This window comes from Aptenodytes forsteri, unplaced genomic scaffold (genome assembly GCF_000699145.1).
Source record: "Aptenodytes forsteri isolate BGI_AS27 unplaced genomic scaffold, ASM69914v1 Scaffold239, whole genome shotgun sequence".
NCBI lineage: Eukaryota > Metazoa > Chordata > Aves > Sphenisciformes > Spheniscidae > Aptenodytes > Aptenodytes forsteri.
Window position 1 is genome coordinate 937,368 of NW_008794743.1, and position 16,661 is coordinate 954,028.

Below are 16,661 nucleotides of genomic sequence, written 5' to 3' on the forward strand. Positions count from 1 at the left end.
AAGCTATTTATAGATTTAGCCTCATTTCATAAGCTTGCTTTTCTCATGAAACATTAACACTCTGAACAGTCAGCATACGTGACTTGGAAAGGCTGAAGCTTAGGGATGCAAATTGTATTTTAAGTCGTTGTACGTATCGTAAGCTGTCCCTTATCAGAAGGAAGTAAAAGCTATTTAGTAATACCTAATAAAAATAATAGCATAGCAACTACCTTTTACAGGTGATTGTTTTTTTTAGGTGAAAGGTTGTACTCGGCAGATGAGAAAGAAATTAAAAGCCTCTGCTTACCGTGCTTCTACGTCTTTATTTTTGACAGCAGCGAACCATATGTACTTTTTTCCTGTTGTTACTATAACAAAGAAGCACTCTGTTAAATATTAAACGTGTACATGAATTAAGCACTCACATGCTGTGCTGCAGGAGTCTGTGCAAATCAGACTATTTGAATGACAAATCTCTTGGTTTATGCATTTTAAGAATTCAAAGTAGCAATCCTGAACTACAGACACACATCAAGAGCCCTGTTACCTTACACATTATACCACATCCCAGTCACATAAATGGGTTAACTGCATGGGCTCAGTGATCCATCTGAATTCCACTGCTAGATCGAAAACCTCTTATGTTCAAACATTTCTCTATTTTAATCTCAGTTTAAAAATCATTTAAAATACCAAACTAAATGGTTTTGCTCCAGCTGAAACCTCTAAATGGTAATCTCCAGCACATCTTGTAGCCTGCCTGCCCCTGCTGCCCTTATTCAACTCATTCACCTTTATATAATACTAAATTCTGTCCTCGTTAGAGACCTGAAAGTGTTTTGTCCCAATATTGAACGTTTCTCCTGCAACTCTGAGAAGCAGACAGTCCTTGTCATTTCAATTGGTTTTTTATTTTCTCTCCTCTAAAATGCACAGGATAAGATCTGCACTGGGTTTAAATTAGACACTAATTGTCTCAAAAGCATATTCCCCATTAAATAGGGAGCAACTAGTAAGAATAGAACAGCCAGTCCTCACTTTAAAAACCAAGGACTGACAAACATGGAAGATATCTCCTGATCCTTTGAACTGAAGAAAAATGTCTGGTGCTCTCTCATAGAGAAGCTGGAGTCAGCATGGAGACACACAGCCTCCAAGCAAAATTCAACTTGTGAGCTGGCAAACTCCCTGGTGAGACAGTGCTCTCCAATGAGGATCAAGGCAGCTGAGCACACGTAAGTAGGGTGCAATTGCCCACATAACACACATTCTCTGTAGTTTGTCCGTTTTGACTTTATGAGAAGAGATATGTAATGAGCACAACAAATACTTGCCCTTACAGCAGCTAGCAGACCAGGTTCTGTATTCAGCATTTTAGTATAACAGCACAAGAGTAACATGCAAACCATGACTGTGGTGTTGAAACTGTCTGATCTGCAGTGAGATTTCTTCCCTGTAGAGGCTGTGGGGCCTGTGAACCTGATAGCTGCTATCAGAAAGTTCCCAGGGGTAAAACTGGGAGCTTGAGATTTTTTATGTACAACGTACAGAGCCAGGGAGCATATGTAGCTTTGATAAGCTGAATTTTGCTAGCATCCTACTTCTGAAACTTGTCACCAGCATGAAAGGAAACCCACCTCCAGTCTCTAACAGAGTTTAGAAAGATCCTTCCACTATCCTAAACTTCATATGAAGTTTATACTTCCTACTTGATGTATACCTCTGCCATTACAATAATGAAATCTGAAGATGATGCTACTTCTCTTGAGAACAAGAAAAATATTTGAAATCAGTGGAGTCATAACCATTTCCATAACACAACGATTTGGCCCATAGCCACATCAAATTTTATCTACTTTGAGAATATACAATTTTGAGAAAAGCCATTTTAAATTGAAACACTCTCCAAGGTAGAGCTATCCAGAAGTAAACAAAAACGTTCCTTGGCGCTTAGGTACTTAAGGCAGTAGGCACTGAAGCTTCCTGTCACCCAAATCCTTGAACTCTAGCTGGCATTTGTGAACATAGGTATCATCTGGTAGAACTAACATCACCTGGTTTCTCATTTCATTATAACAAGACAATCTGTAGGAACAGATGTATTTCTTGCCTAATGCCCTCAGTCAGCTGCTTTTACCACTGAGGTAAAAGTTATGCAGGAAGGAAAACACTGAGCAGATGGGTATGTTTACTAGGGAGTTAAACTGTGTGCAGAAACACCACTTACTGTATTCATGGGAATTGGTGTAGTCAGGAAAGGATAAAAGCATATTATAATTAATAATGGCATCAGTCAGCTCAATCATAAATGAGTTTTTCAGGCTGTGATGGGAAAAATAATTTTTTTCCAATTTTTATCTTTCATAGTTAATGATATTAGCTGTATAAAAATACATTTTTTCACTTTCAAAATATTTTGAAAAACACTTCTTTTTACTGAATATTTAAGAAGCACTAAGAATATACAAACATACAATGTTAGACTAGGATCTAAAATGGGTTGTATTTTGGAGTTTGACCTATTTGCAAACTGTAAAGACAAGAGATGGCAACTTAGAAAGATACACTTCCAACATTTTAAAATATTTTTTTTTTAATGAAAGAAAAAGCACATTCAGATTACCCAGAAATTGGAAAACTTCAGTGGACACAGAAGAATTATCTCGAAAAATACATTTGGCACATAAATTATTATATGTTCTCAGAGGGAATTAAAAAAAAAAAAAAGGAATGTTTCTAGTTGTATGGTTCTCAGTACCTACCCTAAAAAAAGATAGATGGATCCTTTCTGAGATTTTCTTCTTTAGCATAGAGTGATGAAGATCAGCTCTGAACAGGACTTAAGTTTAAAGATTTCCCACTTGAAGAGGACCGGGTCACACAGATTGTGTCCAAAGAGCTCAGCTAACTTGACTGTCAGCCAGTGCAGAAGATCAGGCAGCACTGATTTGAAGAGAAACTCCATAATTAGCTAAAAAGCAAACCCCAGCTCATAATCCTGTTGTTTAAATTGAGATCAAAAAAGAGCCATCTGAAAGTAAGCCATTTTGACCTCCTGTTGTTAGTCCTAAGGCTGGTCCAGAAATTAACCTTGTTGCAAAACCCTTGGCAAGATTTGTGCTCATATGGGCGAAGGCGAGTAATAACTAAGGCTGGTAAACAATAGCTCTGCAACTGCAATGAAATTTTCAGGAGAAAGCGTTGAAGTAGAAAACTGCAAAAGGCCTGCTTAGATCTCTGTAGTTCCTCAAGACCACCTAAATAGGCTTTATCCTCTCTTCCAGGCAATGTCCTTTGTTCAGTGAACCCTGGCACTGGCAAGCCCCGGGTTGCTCAAGTCCTCTATTACAGACAGGCCTTTACCAGAAGGAAACAACTCCTCTTTCAGACACCTGATGCAAAATTAACAAATAGCAACTCTTCTCTTTGTTGGGCACACGCTTTGATTACACACTGTACTAACTTTATGACTTCATAAACTGGTGAACTAAGCCAATGTAATTGGTAACACGTGATCTAATCTGAACTGTCATTTTGGTTTGATTATGATACTGTTCATTTTAAGTTTACAGTAGTTGAGCCTATGTGATGTGCTTCTGTGATGTTAATATTTACCTTTCTCATTTAAAATAATAAAACAAGAAAAAGCACACGGAACTAGATTATGCCTTCATATTTAATAGCCCTTTGCGGGTCTCTCATGTAACACAGGTTAGGACTTTTAAAAACAAAGGCCTTTATTAGAGTAGGTCACCCCTTGCCAAGAAAGAAAGATGAATTAAAATGTATCCACTAGCATGATCAGAGGACAGGTGATGATCAGAGCCTATTTTACAAAAGAAGATTAGAAGAGCTTGGCTTGATTAGCCTAGCACATTGAAGGATGATAGGGAAACAGCTTTTCTTCATAGCTCTCACAAATGTTATAGAGGAAGAAGAGCTAATGAGGCCAACGCTGACAGAGATTGACCCTGGTTGAAGATAAGGAGCATACTCATCCAGAGGGTGAGGCGCTGGACAAGCTTTATGATAGGACAAGACCTAGAAACCTGCAAAAATGGGAGTGCTCAACAACACAGTTCCAAATTTTTACATTTCTGGTGTTTCTGAAGAACAGTTTCTCTTTAGCAATGTATTTTTCCTCTATTGATTGTGTCTGTGTTGTGCACCTGGTGATCTGATTTGCAATTTTCACAGCCATAAATTACCCTGGAAATATGAGATAAATTGCCATGCTTTTTAATTAACTTGAATTAAAATAAAAAAGTCTTGCTCTGCAACCAAGAAAGATTAAAAACTGTTTCTTTTCCCAGGAAGCAGATCAAAGGATTCTGTGAAAGAAAGGGAATATTTCCCGAACGGTTCAAGTGCATAGCAACATGATGTAATTCATAACATCAGTGCAATTTATGAATGTTCCTCTTATCCTGAAGCTTGGCAGGAACTGTACTTCACTGGCAACTGGTAAGAAATGTTCAACTACTATGAATGGAACAAGTTCCTTTAAAAAGAGGCAGTGTTTAGACTAACCAGTGAGTGAGATTTTTAAGTGGCATGGCTGACATGCTAAGTCTTAAAAGTAAGATATTTTTACATGTTTTCAATATAGAAGGACGACCACAAGTGCCAGATGTGCTGGCCAAAGAGCACAGGCACAGAAGAGCCACGAGGCATGACAGAAAATGGAACATGGTAATTCCAAGCAATCTGCTGTCCAGCCTTCCAGTCATCAGCTGAGCACTGAGAATTGTGTGATCCTGACAATTTCATATAGTTCCATTTATAGATACGTTTCAGAAGTTAGTGCCTCTGGACACTACCGTTTGAGAGAGTTCCTCTGACTAAGTCCCTATAAAGAAAGACCCTCACGTGGGAGTCTCTTTGACCTCCTCCTGCACTATACAACCTGACCCATTTGTAACGGGTTTTGGTATAACCTTTTATTTCATGAGCCGTCTTGTATATACCATTTCCTCAATGAGCCTTGTAGCCCCTCTGGCAGGTTTTTTACTTTAGATGCATTTTGCGGGGGGGCATTATTAGTTCTTACGGCTTCCTTTTTTGGGGAAGTTAACTCTAAAACCAGAACTTATGCTCTTCTCTGTTTTTGTGATTTGGATGTGATTTTTTTGGAGGATGTTTGTTCACTTTGACAAGGCTCCCTTTCCTGTTTAGCCATATCACTTTCTTTGTGATCTGATCCTTTTGAAAGCATGTTAGATAGGGGTGCACACATCCAAGTCTCTGATAAGAGTTCTTTAAATGCTCTCTGCACAGCTTAAATTAAATTTCCTTTTAGCAAGCCTCCTCATTTGTCTGCCATTATGTATTACTGTAGTGAATCTGGTTTTCCCTCCTACGAGGTTGATATTTGAGCACATGATGGTCTCTGCTGCAATTCACAACTATTCATTCATTGTTATGTATCTTGCACACTGGTCAGGAGTATGTCAGGACTGACTTCTCATGCTGTGGGTCTCTGGCTACTTGAAGAATGAAGCAATTACTCTGCGCCGTGTCTCAGCAGGGCATTTACTTTATGTCCAGGCAGTTTGAGTTTCTCAGTCTCACATCTGTTACCATTTCATGGTCACCATTCAGATTTTATGACGGATGATATTACCGCAACTCCCCTCACTTCAAGCATAGCATTTCAATTCATAGGATTTCAGTGCTGACATACTTAGCATTAAAAAACAACACAAAACAAGCCACCAAAAAAACCCCAAAACCCACAAGACTTACCAGTTTTTGTAACATAAAACTAGAGTTGAAATATTTGGCATAGACTCTTCTTACGTACTCATCAATACCTAACAGGTTTGCAACATCCTCTGATTGCCTTTCCTTCACTGTGAGCCCAGGTTTGTCCCTAAGTTGCAGTGCTTAGCCGTAAAAACTTTCTGTTCTCTGCTCCATCAGGAATGCTGGATGTGCACTTTCCTGGAAGATGCTTATAACTAACTCGTTTGCTAATGCAAACAGAAACTGTCCCGTACCAGGGTTTTTTTAGACCCTGATAAATAGGGCTGTCTAAATATTAGACAATTGAGAGAATTAATTTTGGCCTTCACTACTGATGCTCCAAAATGGTTTCTATGCAGTCTTACCTAATCCAAGCTATGGGCTCTTAGCTCTGTGCCAGCACAAGAGTGGGGGGGTGTGCCAGATTTCCCAGACCAACCTGCTCGGGACACAACCACAGAAATGCAGACTTCATGGCAGCGTCTCCACCGTTACCCTCCTCTTTTGGCTCAGCTCTCCATAATCTCAGGCTCTGTTTTGCACAGCACAGCAGCATAATCCTCGCTCAGGCTTCTGAGAAAACCGCTAAGTTGTGAGAAAGAGCTGTGGGACAGTATGTCAGCTAGAACCGGACAAAATAAGAAAGATAAAAGTCACAGGCAGAGGCAAGATTGTTGAGATCGGGAAGGTCGCTTCCTGGAAAGGCATAAAGCCCTAAGGAAAAAACAGGGAATCAGGGATGGCAACTCAGAAACTCTGAGGGCGAGCCTGTCCCAGGGAACAAGGGAGGCCCACGGTCATCCCCCCTCACTGCCAGGTCCCTGCCAGCTCTCCTTAGCCTGGGAACTTGTTAGTCCCACCTATCAACTGAGTGCATAAGGCAATAAATAATTGCTTTGTACCTTGAAGGTGTGTATATCCTGCTTGCAACGTCTCTTTGTATGCACTCAGAGTTGCCAAAGCCAAATGACATAGAGAAGAAAGAGGGCACCTCCAGTACGCCAAACACACCAGCGTGGAGAGGCTGCCTGACAAAATGTCTTTCTCTGAATGACGGTTCATACTCTGCATACAAGCAAGGGAGAAAACTGTTGGTGCTTTGTTACATGCAGACAGATTGCCACTAGATGGAAAAAGAAAAATCTGTTCACTTGTAGCAAACGTTGAGGGGAAAGGAAAAAGAAAAACCAAACCAAAACAGAAATCTGATCACCATTCATCTATTTCCATCTTAGTATCACGCTTTATGGTCTACCAGTTTATTAGGGCCACTGCCACAAAGACACCCCATCCTCATAGCTGGCAGCACAGGACCTGGAAGCACAGCCCAGGAATCCTATTGATGCTCAGCAGTCACAAGGTTGGACTGATAGCTGCTGTTTTGAAGCGTGATACAACTTTTTAAGGAGTAGCACTCTTATTTGCTTGCTTTATCTGTAAGGCTCCTGAATTTACCTGTGTGGCTGTGGAAAGTTTGTCTCATTTATCCACAAGCCAAAAGGAAGTAGAGATTGATCTTTAATGTCAGACAAAATCTGAATCACTGCCTAAACCAATGTAAACTAACTATTCTATAATCTCTCAGTAAATTAGTTTTACCTTTCCATGGCACGAGGAAATGCCAATAAGCTTAGAAACAGGAAGCTGAAAATAAGGCACCAGCAAAATTACATCATTTGTTTAACATAGTAGGGGGTAAAATTCAAGAAATACTGGCAGCCATAATGTAATCATTTTTCTTTCACTTTCTTCCATAATTTGGATTTGAGAAATTCTTAAATGAATGCATGTTACCTGCAGGCATTCATTGCTAACAAGCAGCGTTCATCAGGTTATCTCTGACTCTAAATGACTTCGCCCGGGCTGCCTCCCCTCACCCACCCCCAGCACTTTGACCAACCATTTCCCTCTCCCAATATCCTTCAGAAATAACTTGGGAAATTTCTGCTCCAGGAAAGATCTGGATGCTTCCTGCTATGGTAGCAGTCGTGCTATGGTTGATACTATTCTTTTGAAATAGCTTGTTTTAGAACTCAACTTTCAGAAAACACACATTAAAAAAAATAAATTCTATTGACCTGAGATATTTTATCCTCAAAACCAATAAACTGGTTTTGCTGCTTGAGAAACTGCTGCTATTGGTTATTTCCTTACCTTGACCAGTGCAGCTACTGTCCCTCCCAAATCTCCATTGCTTTGCCTCTTCTCCTGGTTTGACTCTCTTCCCTGCTCCTCTTCTCTTGTCTTCTCAGAGCCCCAGTTCTTTGAGCTGTTTTCCTGCTGACTCCTTGGCCAGCGGGGCTGGTCCCCCCCGGCCACCACCGTCTTACCAGTGTCTCATGACCCACTCCTGCAGAGGGCTGCCATGTCCTGCCAGCTCCCTGAGGTGATCCCTTCCTCCCCTTGGCCTTCACTCCTCCCTCTTCTCATACATCCATTAAGTTCTAGCAGGAGGAACAATGTAAGCGTAACAAAGACAAGCTCTGTGCTGGGGCCAGAGCAGCTTTGATGGGGAAAGTCTGACTCTACTTGCATGCATGGGCTGAATCAGGCTTAATTACTCTTTAGAGTTCATGCACACACAGCTTGATCAGAAACAAGAAAAATTAATTGTATCAAGCATACACAAAACAGATAAGACATACCGAGATTTTTAGCAACCAAGGTCTATGTCTGCATGGAGCATGTGCAAATTACAATTCATCAAAGCTTTCTAGCTTGCATGAGAACATCAAGAGGTCTATGCCTGCTGCAAGAGCCACGCCAATGCTGTATTTGAATCATTTTTCCAAGCCTTTAGAGACAAGAATTAAAAATGAAGATCTCATTCCTAAACTCAATCCTTAGAGAAGGCTGTGCCTTTTGATCAATGTTTCTCACTAAAATGCAGCCTGAGGTTAACACTCAGGCTAGAAAACATGAGGCCAAACACTTATAATTTGACAAAGTTACAAATGACTGAAATCCAGCTCCCATGACAAGAAGAGTCAAGCAACCTGAATAACCAGCGTTATGAGCTACAATTGTAATCAGCTTCCTAATGCTTCTGGTATCTGTGCATTACCTGTACTGCTCTGGAGCCATTTTTCAAGAAAAGTTATAAAAAGAATCTCTTTTCGTAGGTTATTTTTACGCAGCTGTTTAGAGCATTATATGTCCACTTGGCGAAAGGACGTTAAATCAGCTTCACAAATATTTAATCAAGCTGCAGCATGACTTAACTTTACTTCTCTCTTTCTGTAGAGAGCTAATAACTGTGCCTGGTGGTTGCTGTAGTTACCCCTTACTGGAAAAGCATCCAGGCTGTTCATCCCTTTGGGTCTAAGACTTCCTTCCTGGAACTCCACGTCAACTAAAATGCTAACTATAGCTTTTTAGAGAGTAAATCTACTATAGCCAAGCTATTTCACTGGCCTTCTGACAGGGTGGGTTTGGTTTTTTGGGGATTTGAGGGCGGCTGCTGGGGTGTTGTGTTTGGGTTAGGGTTTTGGTTTTTTGGGTGGGGGTTATTTTGGTTGGTTGGTTGGTGGTGGTTTGTTGGTTGGTTGTTTTTTTTTTTTCCACAGAATACTATACTAGAGTGCTAGAATAATAACTCTGTAAAGTTTTTTTTTCCCACAGAATACTATTCTAGAGTGCTAGAATAATAACTCTGTAAAGTTCATATTTATTATAGTATATTCACTGAAATGAAAGCTCACAGACTTTATGTAATGGGAGCTGTAGCTGTGCCTTTTATTCTTGTTGTGTAAATTCTGTTAAAGCTAGTCAAAAACAAATCAGAAGAAATTTAAGCACTGCGTGTTGTTCCTGAGGCTTTCCCAGAAATGCTGGGGGGGTGGGGTTAATTCCAGCAATGACCACTCAAAGAGGGATGATTAGTTGTTTTTTAGGTTGTAGGTATCAAGTTTCTCTTCTTGTTCAGGCTTAATTAGATTGTTGAATATGGCTGTCTGGGTATTTGCATTAGTGTGATTGAAAATGAGCTCTCTTCTCCAACAGACAGTGGTATTTCAGCATGGAGGCAGTGTTTCACTGCCGTGCAGCGCCAGCCCTGTAACACTGAAGATGTGCCAGACTTGGAAATAAAAGGGACCTTGTTCTGCTTCAACCTCAGTCTTGTCCAGCATCACACAGTGACACTTGGAGGTCTTCCAAGAATGTGTGTCACAGGCCCTGCTAGAGCAAATACCAAAGTAGCATAACTACTACACAGCTTTGTGCTGTAACAAAGCTACTCCCATGCACGCGTGTTTAGAAAGTTTCTACTGAATAATGAGAGGACATTTGAAAACATCTCTATCCAAAGACATATGTGAAATGCATGTCGTGGTGTTTTTTTCCACTACTAAATTTAAGTGAAGAATATAATAGAAGTAGCAGCAGAAGATGAAATTTGCTTTAGGAGAGTACCAAGGAAGGAGGAAAAGGTAAGCAGTATCTAATAGACATGACATGCTTGTTAAGCTGTTTTAAACAGCTATGTCACTCCAGAAGCTACAAGCAACGTCTCCTAAACTGGTCACAGGGGGCTGGAGGCCCTCTTTGCTGAAATGCAGCCATGAGACTCCAGCTTCAGAGCCAACACGTTACCTGCTGCAGAAGTTTATCTGGAAATGACTAAGATAGGCAAGTAAAATACTGATGAGATAATAGAGGAAAAAGTGATAAAGGTAGGTACAAAAACTCCTTCCATATCAGAAATAGCATAGAACTCCTAGGGCTGCAAAACACATCAGATGATAGAAGAGACTTATAAAATCACGGGTGACACAAAGACAGTGAATAGGGAACAATTGTTCAGTGTTTCTTCCAATGCAAGACCTGTAGATCATCAAATGAAGCTAGTAGCAAGTTCAAAAGAAGGGGAGACACGTTTTCACATAACACACAGCAAAGGTATGAAACACTTTGCTGCAAGAATGAATGTTTACATCAATTCCAAAAGCTCTGCAACAAATTCTTAGAGAAACCTGTCAGGCACTATTAAACACAACGAAACGGGCTGCAGGTCAGGAAGCCCCAAAGCAGCCCCAGCTCTGCAGTCTGGGCTGTGTCACCTGAGCTGCTCTCACACTCCTTCTTTGCCAGTCACTATTGCGACGGGGTAGGATAGGAGCTTTGGGTTTCACCAGGTATATGGCCATTCCTATTTTCTGGCACAGCTGCCCTGCCTGCAGGACCATAACCTGACAGCAGCATTTGTGGGCCATGCAGCTGCTTCAGTGGGCAGTACGGTGAGCAGAGCACAGCACCACCATGCATTTGGGTTCCCTGTATGGTGGAAGTTCGCTTGCCTGGGCTTTGAGCCCACCACATCTACAGAGTCAGAGAGCCAAGTTTCACCCTACTGCTATGTTTATTTATAGTAATTTGCTCAAACATGGACTTTCACCATTAAAACATAACCGCATGAATATGCCAATAGTAAATCCCAGTCAAAAAGTAAATTAGCGAGATGCCAGGTACCTTATCTCTCCTCTTCAGTTACATCATGACTTATGACAGTTGACATTTCAGTAAGGCTGCAGTAGCAGATCTGAATTTGAACATTTATAAGGAGAAGATGCAATACACCAGCTTTGATGTCAATAGAATGTCAGGCTCTGTCTACTTCGTTCAGACTGAACTTAATTGCAGGAACTGCATTAATAGTCAACATAAGCCATCTGTTTAAACATGTGTGTTTTGAAAAGAACTGCCATGTACAATAAACATACTCAACTGTAATGACTCACGTATCTGTTTATGTGAAATGAGGATTCGGCAATTTCCCGCACAAAAAACATTAAATTACAGGTTAAAAGCAGTTTTACATCGAGTTCATTTGTTTACGTGGCAGGTCGAATGGTCCGACAGTTTTGGTGCAGCCTGGGCAGTATGCTAACTGCAGTGCTGCTGAACCAAAGAGTTTTGCCAACCTTCCCTCAAGAACCTGTTTGGTACATCAGGTACATCAAATTTGTACATTTGGTACATCAAAGCTACACCAAGAAACATCAGCGGTTCATGGAATTAAGTGGCTGACAGGCACATAGTTACAGTTGCAAAGTGTTCAATACATGTGACCAGGGTGCACGTGGAGGCAGGATACTGCATCCCAGGTGCGATGGAACAGTTCATTCCAAAACATCCCAAGTGAGCCTGGTGGTGCTGGCAGTCTGGCTAGGTGGTGTCTGTAACCACTGTGGGCTCATGAATGAGAGCATTCATCCCGATTATACATGATACTGATCTTCGATCCCTGATCTTGCATGGGGGGAAGCTGTTACCCTCTCCTTTGCAGGCCAAAGCTACTTCAAGCAGCTGACACAACACCTGAGCAATTATGTACCAATGTGGGAAAAGTCATAAATATGCAACCTCCCATTTTATCTGTCAAACTGACGGGAAAACAGGCTTTCATTCCTTTGTTCTTCCTTAAAAGTAACATCTAATATGCACTTACAAGAGTGAAACAACATGCCATTAGCTATCACTTGTGGTGTCATTTCTAGGTAAGCTCTTAAATTAATCATGACAACGCACTGGTGCCTGAACTTACTCAGCAGCAGCATAAATTACGAATCTGCTTCTGCTTCCACACGCACTGAGCAGGGATGCAGAGCCTGGATGCGTGCTTCCCACTCACATGTACAAAGTAGAGTTCTGTTACATTTATCGGTCATTAATTTGCAAAACATTTATGGGTGCCAGTATAGAGAGGCTCAGAAACTGGAGGAGGGGGAGAGAAAAAAAAACATATAGTGAAGGCACATTGTGAATCAGCAACTCTGCCACCTTTCTTCACCTGGAAAGTTAGCTTACATCACTATGGCCTTGGTTTGTTTTGGGTGTTGTTTTTTTTTTTTTTTTCCTAGAACCATTTTAAATTCATGGGAGATATAAGGAGGCCTCATTTTATTTCCTAAACTTTTCTACCCACAGACTGCTTGTTCCAGTGAGGTGCAATGCTTCATTAAATTAGGAGGTTAATAATTGTGTTTTAAGATATTCATAGGACATATAAGGAGGCCTCATTTTATTTCCTAAACTTTTCTACCGCACAGACTGCTTGTTCCAGTGAGGTGCAATGCTTCATTAAATTAGGAGGTCAATAATTGTGTTTTAAGATGTACTTTAATATCACCAGTTTCCTCATTAAATGTTTTCTGCTTCATATACCTGAGCAAGTCCTACTCAGTCAGTGGATTTTGTTAAAGTTTATATTTCTGTGACTTTGAAGTGGACATGGTGTTGAAGAAACCTGTAGAGTTTTGTGTGATGTGCTGGATCTCTCTCCTTCCCATTTACATCTTATTATCTCTCCTTCTTTTGTAGTTTACAGTAATTCTGGCAGCACAGGCCTGTGTTAGTTTAACCACATTTATGTAGCTAACAAGCCTCCTAGCACCAGCCGCTATTCAATGTGTAAGAGCACCACCACCAAGCCAAGCTGCAGTGCATTGCCAGCTCTTTCCAAAGCAGGCAATCGTCACCCACATTTTCAAAATCAGTCACCAGGGCAATGTGAGGCACTTATGTGACAATTCAGTAGCTTTGCAGAGCCCAAAATGCTCATGTCATTAAACGTGAATTAGACTGGGGTTGATCCCCAGCTTTCCTTATGATGTATCCACTAGAAAACAATCTTTTTCTCATTAGCTGTTTTATAAAATTGTTCCCAAGTATTTTACTTGGAGATATTTCATGTTTTGTTTCAAGGCCCAAGCCTCCCTTCAATAGACCTAGATTTCTGTTGTTGCTGCTATTATACCTACATTTTCTTGGGAGACCTATGGCACATCCACGCTACTTTTCCTTTTTCTTATGTCTCACAATCTGTACAACATGATAGATGAAAATAGCATAATTTTCAGGTTACTCAGTTGGATTTATCTACTTAAGTCTACATACACAGATGTCAACTTTAGATTACTCTGTTTTTCTGCATATAGCCCACATCTGAAGTGCCCAGCCCCCTCAAATAACCCTCACATAACGAAATGGGGATGAAGAGGAGGGCACACTGAGGCAGATGGAGAAGGCTGTACAGTATCAGAGGAAGAGGGACTGACGGAAAGCAGAGAGAAGGGGGTAAACTTCCTCTCCTGTCAGAGGAATATAGTTCTTACTGCCACTACCAGTAACTCAGTTCTGCTTTCCACCACCAGTAAATTTTTTTTTTTTAAAAAAAAAAAAGTGACTTACGTGGCAGCTCTAGGCCTGGTATATTTGAGAGCATGGTAAGAAGAATTTTCTCTTCTGATGTATCCTGGGCAAAAGCTTCTCTTCAGACTTCTCTGTGTCACATGTACGATATAATAATGTAAGTTTATCTAGTAAATTGCTTTGCAATGAGGGTTCAGAGTCACTCTTCAGAAAAACATTAAACAACTCCTGTCCTCTCTTTTAAACTGATGTCACTCTGGGTTATGCATTTGGAAATACACTGCTGTCACTCTGGGTTATGCATTTGGAAATACCTTGAAGAAAGAAACTGAATTTAGGAAAATGCTGAAGAAAATAAACCAAAGCACCAAAAAACAGCAACGACTTTTCTGTTCTTGCATCTGATAGACAAGAACCTAATTACAGACCCCTCAAATAAAACACAAAACATACTGACCTGTTTAACAGGTTCTGGCTACAGAAGAGCTCAAAATCAAGAGAAGACTTTTTTCTAAGTTGCTTCTCAAGACCTTATTGCAAATTAAATTCAATAACCAGGATCATAAACAGCACCATGATTACAAGGAAAACTGTTTCTTCTCCACTATAATGGAATAAAGAAAATAAGGAAGAGAGATTGAAACAAATGGGGTTTATCCCCTTCAACCTTTCAAAGGACAGTCAGTTTTGGTCTCTTTATGTAAAAAAAAAAAAATATCCAGCTTCTCATCCCGTTCTTTATATACGTCATCATTTTTATATCTTTTCTTGCTTTGAAACCGATTATATTCTATTTAGACAGCAATGGTTTCTAAGTGCAGATAAGACACGGGTTAATTTTTTTATATATCCCACTTTAACTGAGTTATGTTTTTATCACATACTGCACGTCTTGTCATCCTTTGAGCCCTTAGTCCTGCAGCCTATGCAGTCACAAATCTTGTTAATTTAAGTGTAACGAGCAGAAAAATGGACCATGGCTGAATCCCATGCTGTGCACTGCTCATTTATCAAAGAGGCAAGCCTTCAGCCTTGCCAAATTATTTTCGTCAATACACTTTAAGCAAGGGAGGTGCCAGACTTGGAGATGCTGGGGGTCAAAGGGTCCATCAGGAAAGGGTCCGTCTCCTTTATCTTATAACTAAACCACAAAATAACCTGTAACATCAAAGATGAATGCTCAAGTATTGGATCTGGAAATAGTTAAGAAGGCATAGGCAAAGCAGACGTGTGCCTATGGCAGTAGCAGGCTGCCTGCTCTGGCAGCAAGTGGCTCAGGAGCAGGGGAAAAAAAAAAGCCAAACAAAACCCAACCAAACAGCCGTTGTGTGCTGCAGCCTTCCCAGGGAGGGCTGGAGAGCTGAGGGGGGTAACATCAGCACCAAAGGCAATTGCCTCTTCTGCATCAGCCAGCCCTTTTATCTTATTCAGGGTCTGCGCGTAACAACTTACATGTTCAGAGATATTATGTAAAATAATAGCTTGAAGCAGTCTGCGTGACGAGGTATTACTTTTTCAGTTTGTGTGCACATCAGTCCAACCATGTTTTGACTTTTGAGGCTATCTCCAATGTAAAAAGTACGACATTTCCAAGAAAAGAGCTATAGTAACTGGGCTATATTATTAAGTACCAATACTGCCCTTGTCCCGTAGCTTTAGATTTAAATAAAGCAACAATGATCTGCACCGAAGCTCACACTTTCAGTTTTACTCCAGGTGTTCAGACATTACCAGTCCGTTCTTTGGATGGAATTGCCTACTGGAAACAGGAGATAAGTGATGTCGGTGCTAAGCCATACCACTTACAAGGCATGGCATCTGTTTCATATCACAACTGGAAATGACCCAGTTTTAGTAGTCCGAGTGGAAAAATATGTTATCTAGAACTTGGTAGTTCTGGAGCAAAGATGACGTTGCCAAAGGTAAATAAAGCCCTTGCAAAGAGGCAGAAAACCTTAGGAGAGGGCAGGGAGATGGAGATGTGGAGAAAGGTAAAGGAAAATAGGCGATCAGCTCTGTCCTTACCAGAAAAAGGTTTTTGACAGAGGACACACCAGGGAGAAAAGAGGAGTTTACCGTATGCAAAGGAGAGAGATGGAAAAAGACAATAATTTCCAGGAGAGAAGACTCAGAAAAAAATAGGGAAGTCATGTGCTAAAAGTCTGAGACGAAGACTTAGGGGGACTTACCTTTGAAACAGTGACAGCTGATAAAAGAGCAAGGTATCAGCTAACAATACATTAGGTAAGACTCTGCACTGCAACACAGCTACGTCATTACAGAATTTACCCTTGAAATAACTACCAGTTTGTCGACAGTGTTGTCTGTTTATTATAAATAATTTAATTTAGTAGCCACTGCTTGTAAGCCTGCCAGCTAATCCTTCAATAGCAGCTCCCATTACATCCTGAAGGGCAGCAACAACCCCAGTTTAGAGCCACTCAGTGTCCCCAGGAGAGCACTGGGGTGGCTGCCCAGGGAGGGCTTCTCCCAGTGTCAGCACACCCCAGCCCGCCATACGGGGTGTTCACTGAAAGGGCACCCTTCTCCCTAGAACTATCAAATCACAGAATTGATGGCACAAAATGGTATAATTAAACCGTAAGCAGGACACACTCTAAACATGTTGTACTTTGAGGTGTATTTTAGGAAGGATATTGTTGTGTTAGCCAGCATTGTTCTGCCTGTGCCATAATTTATATTTTTAATTTAAGATAAGCTTTTATTGTTTCAGTTCTTGCAATAGTGAAGAATCAAAAATGCACCAGCAAGCTAGCAGGCTC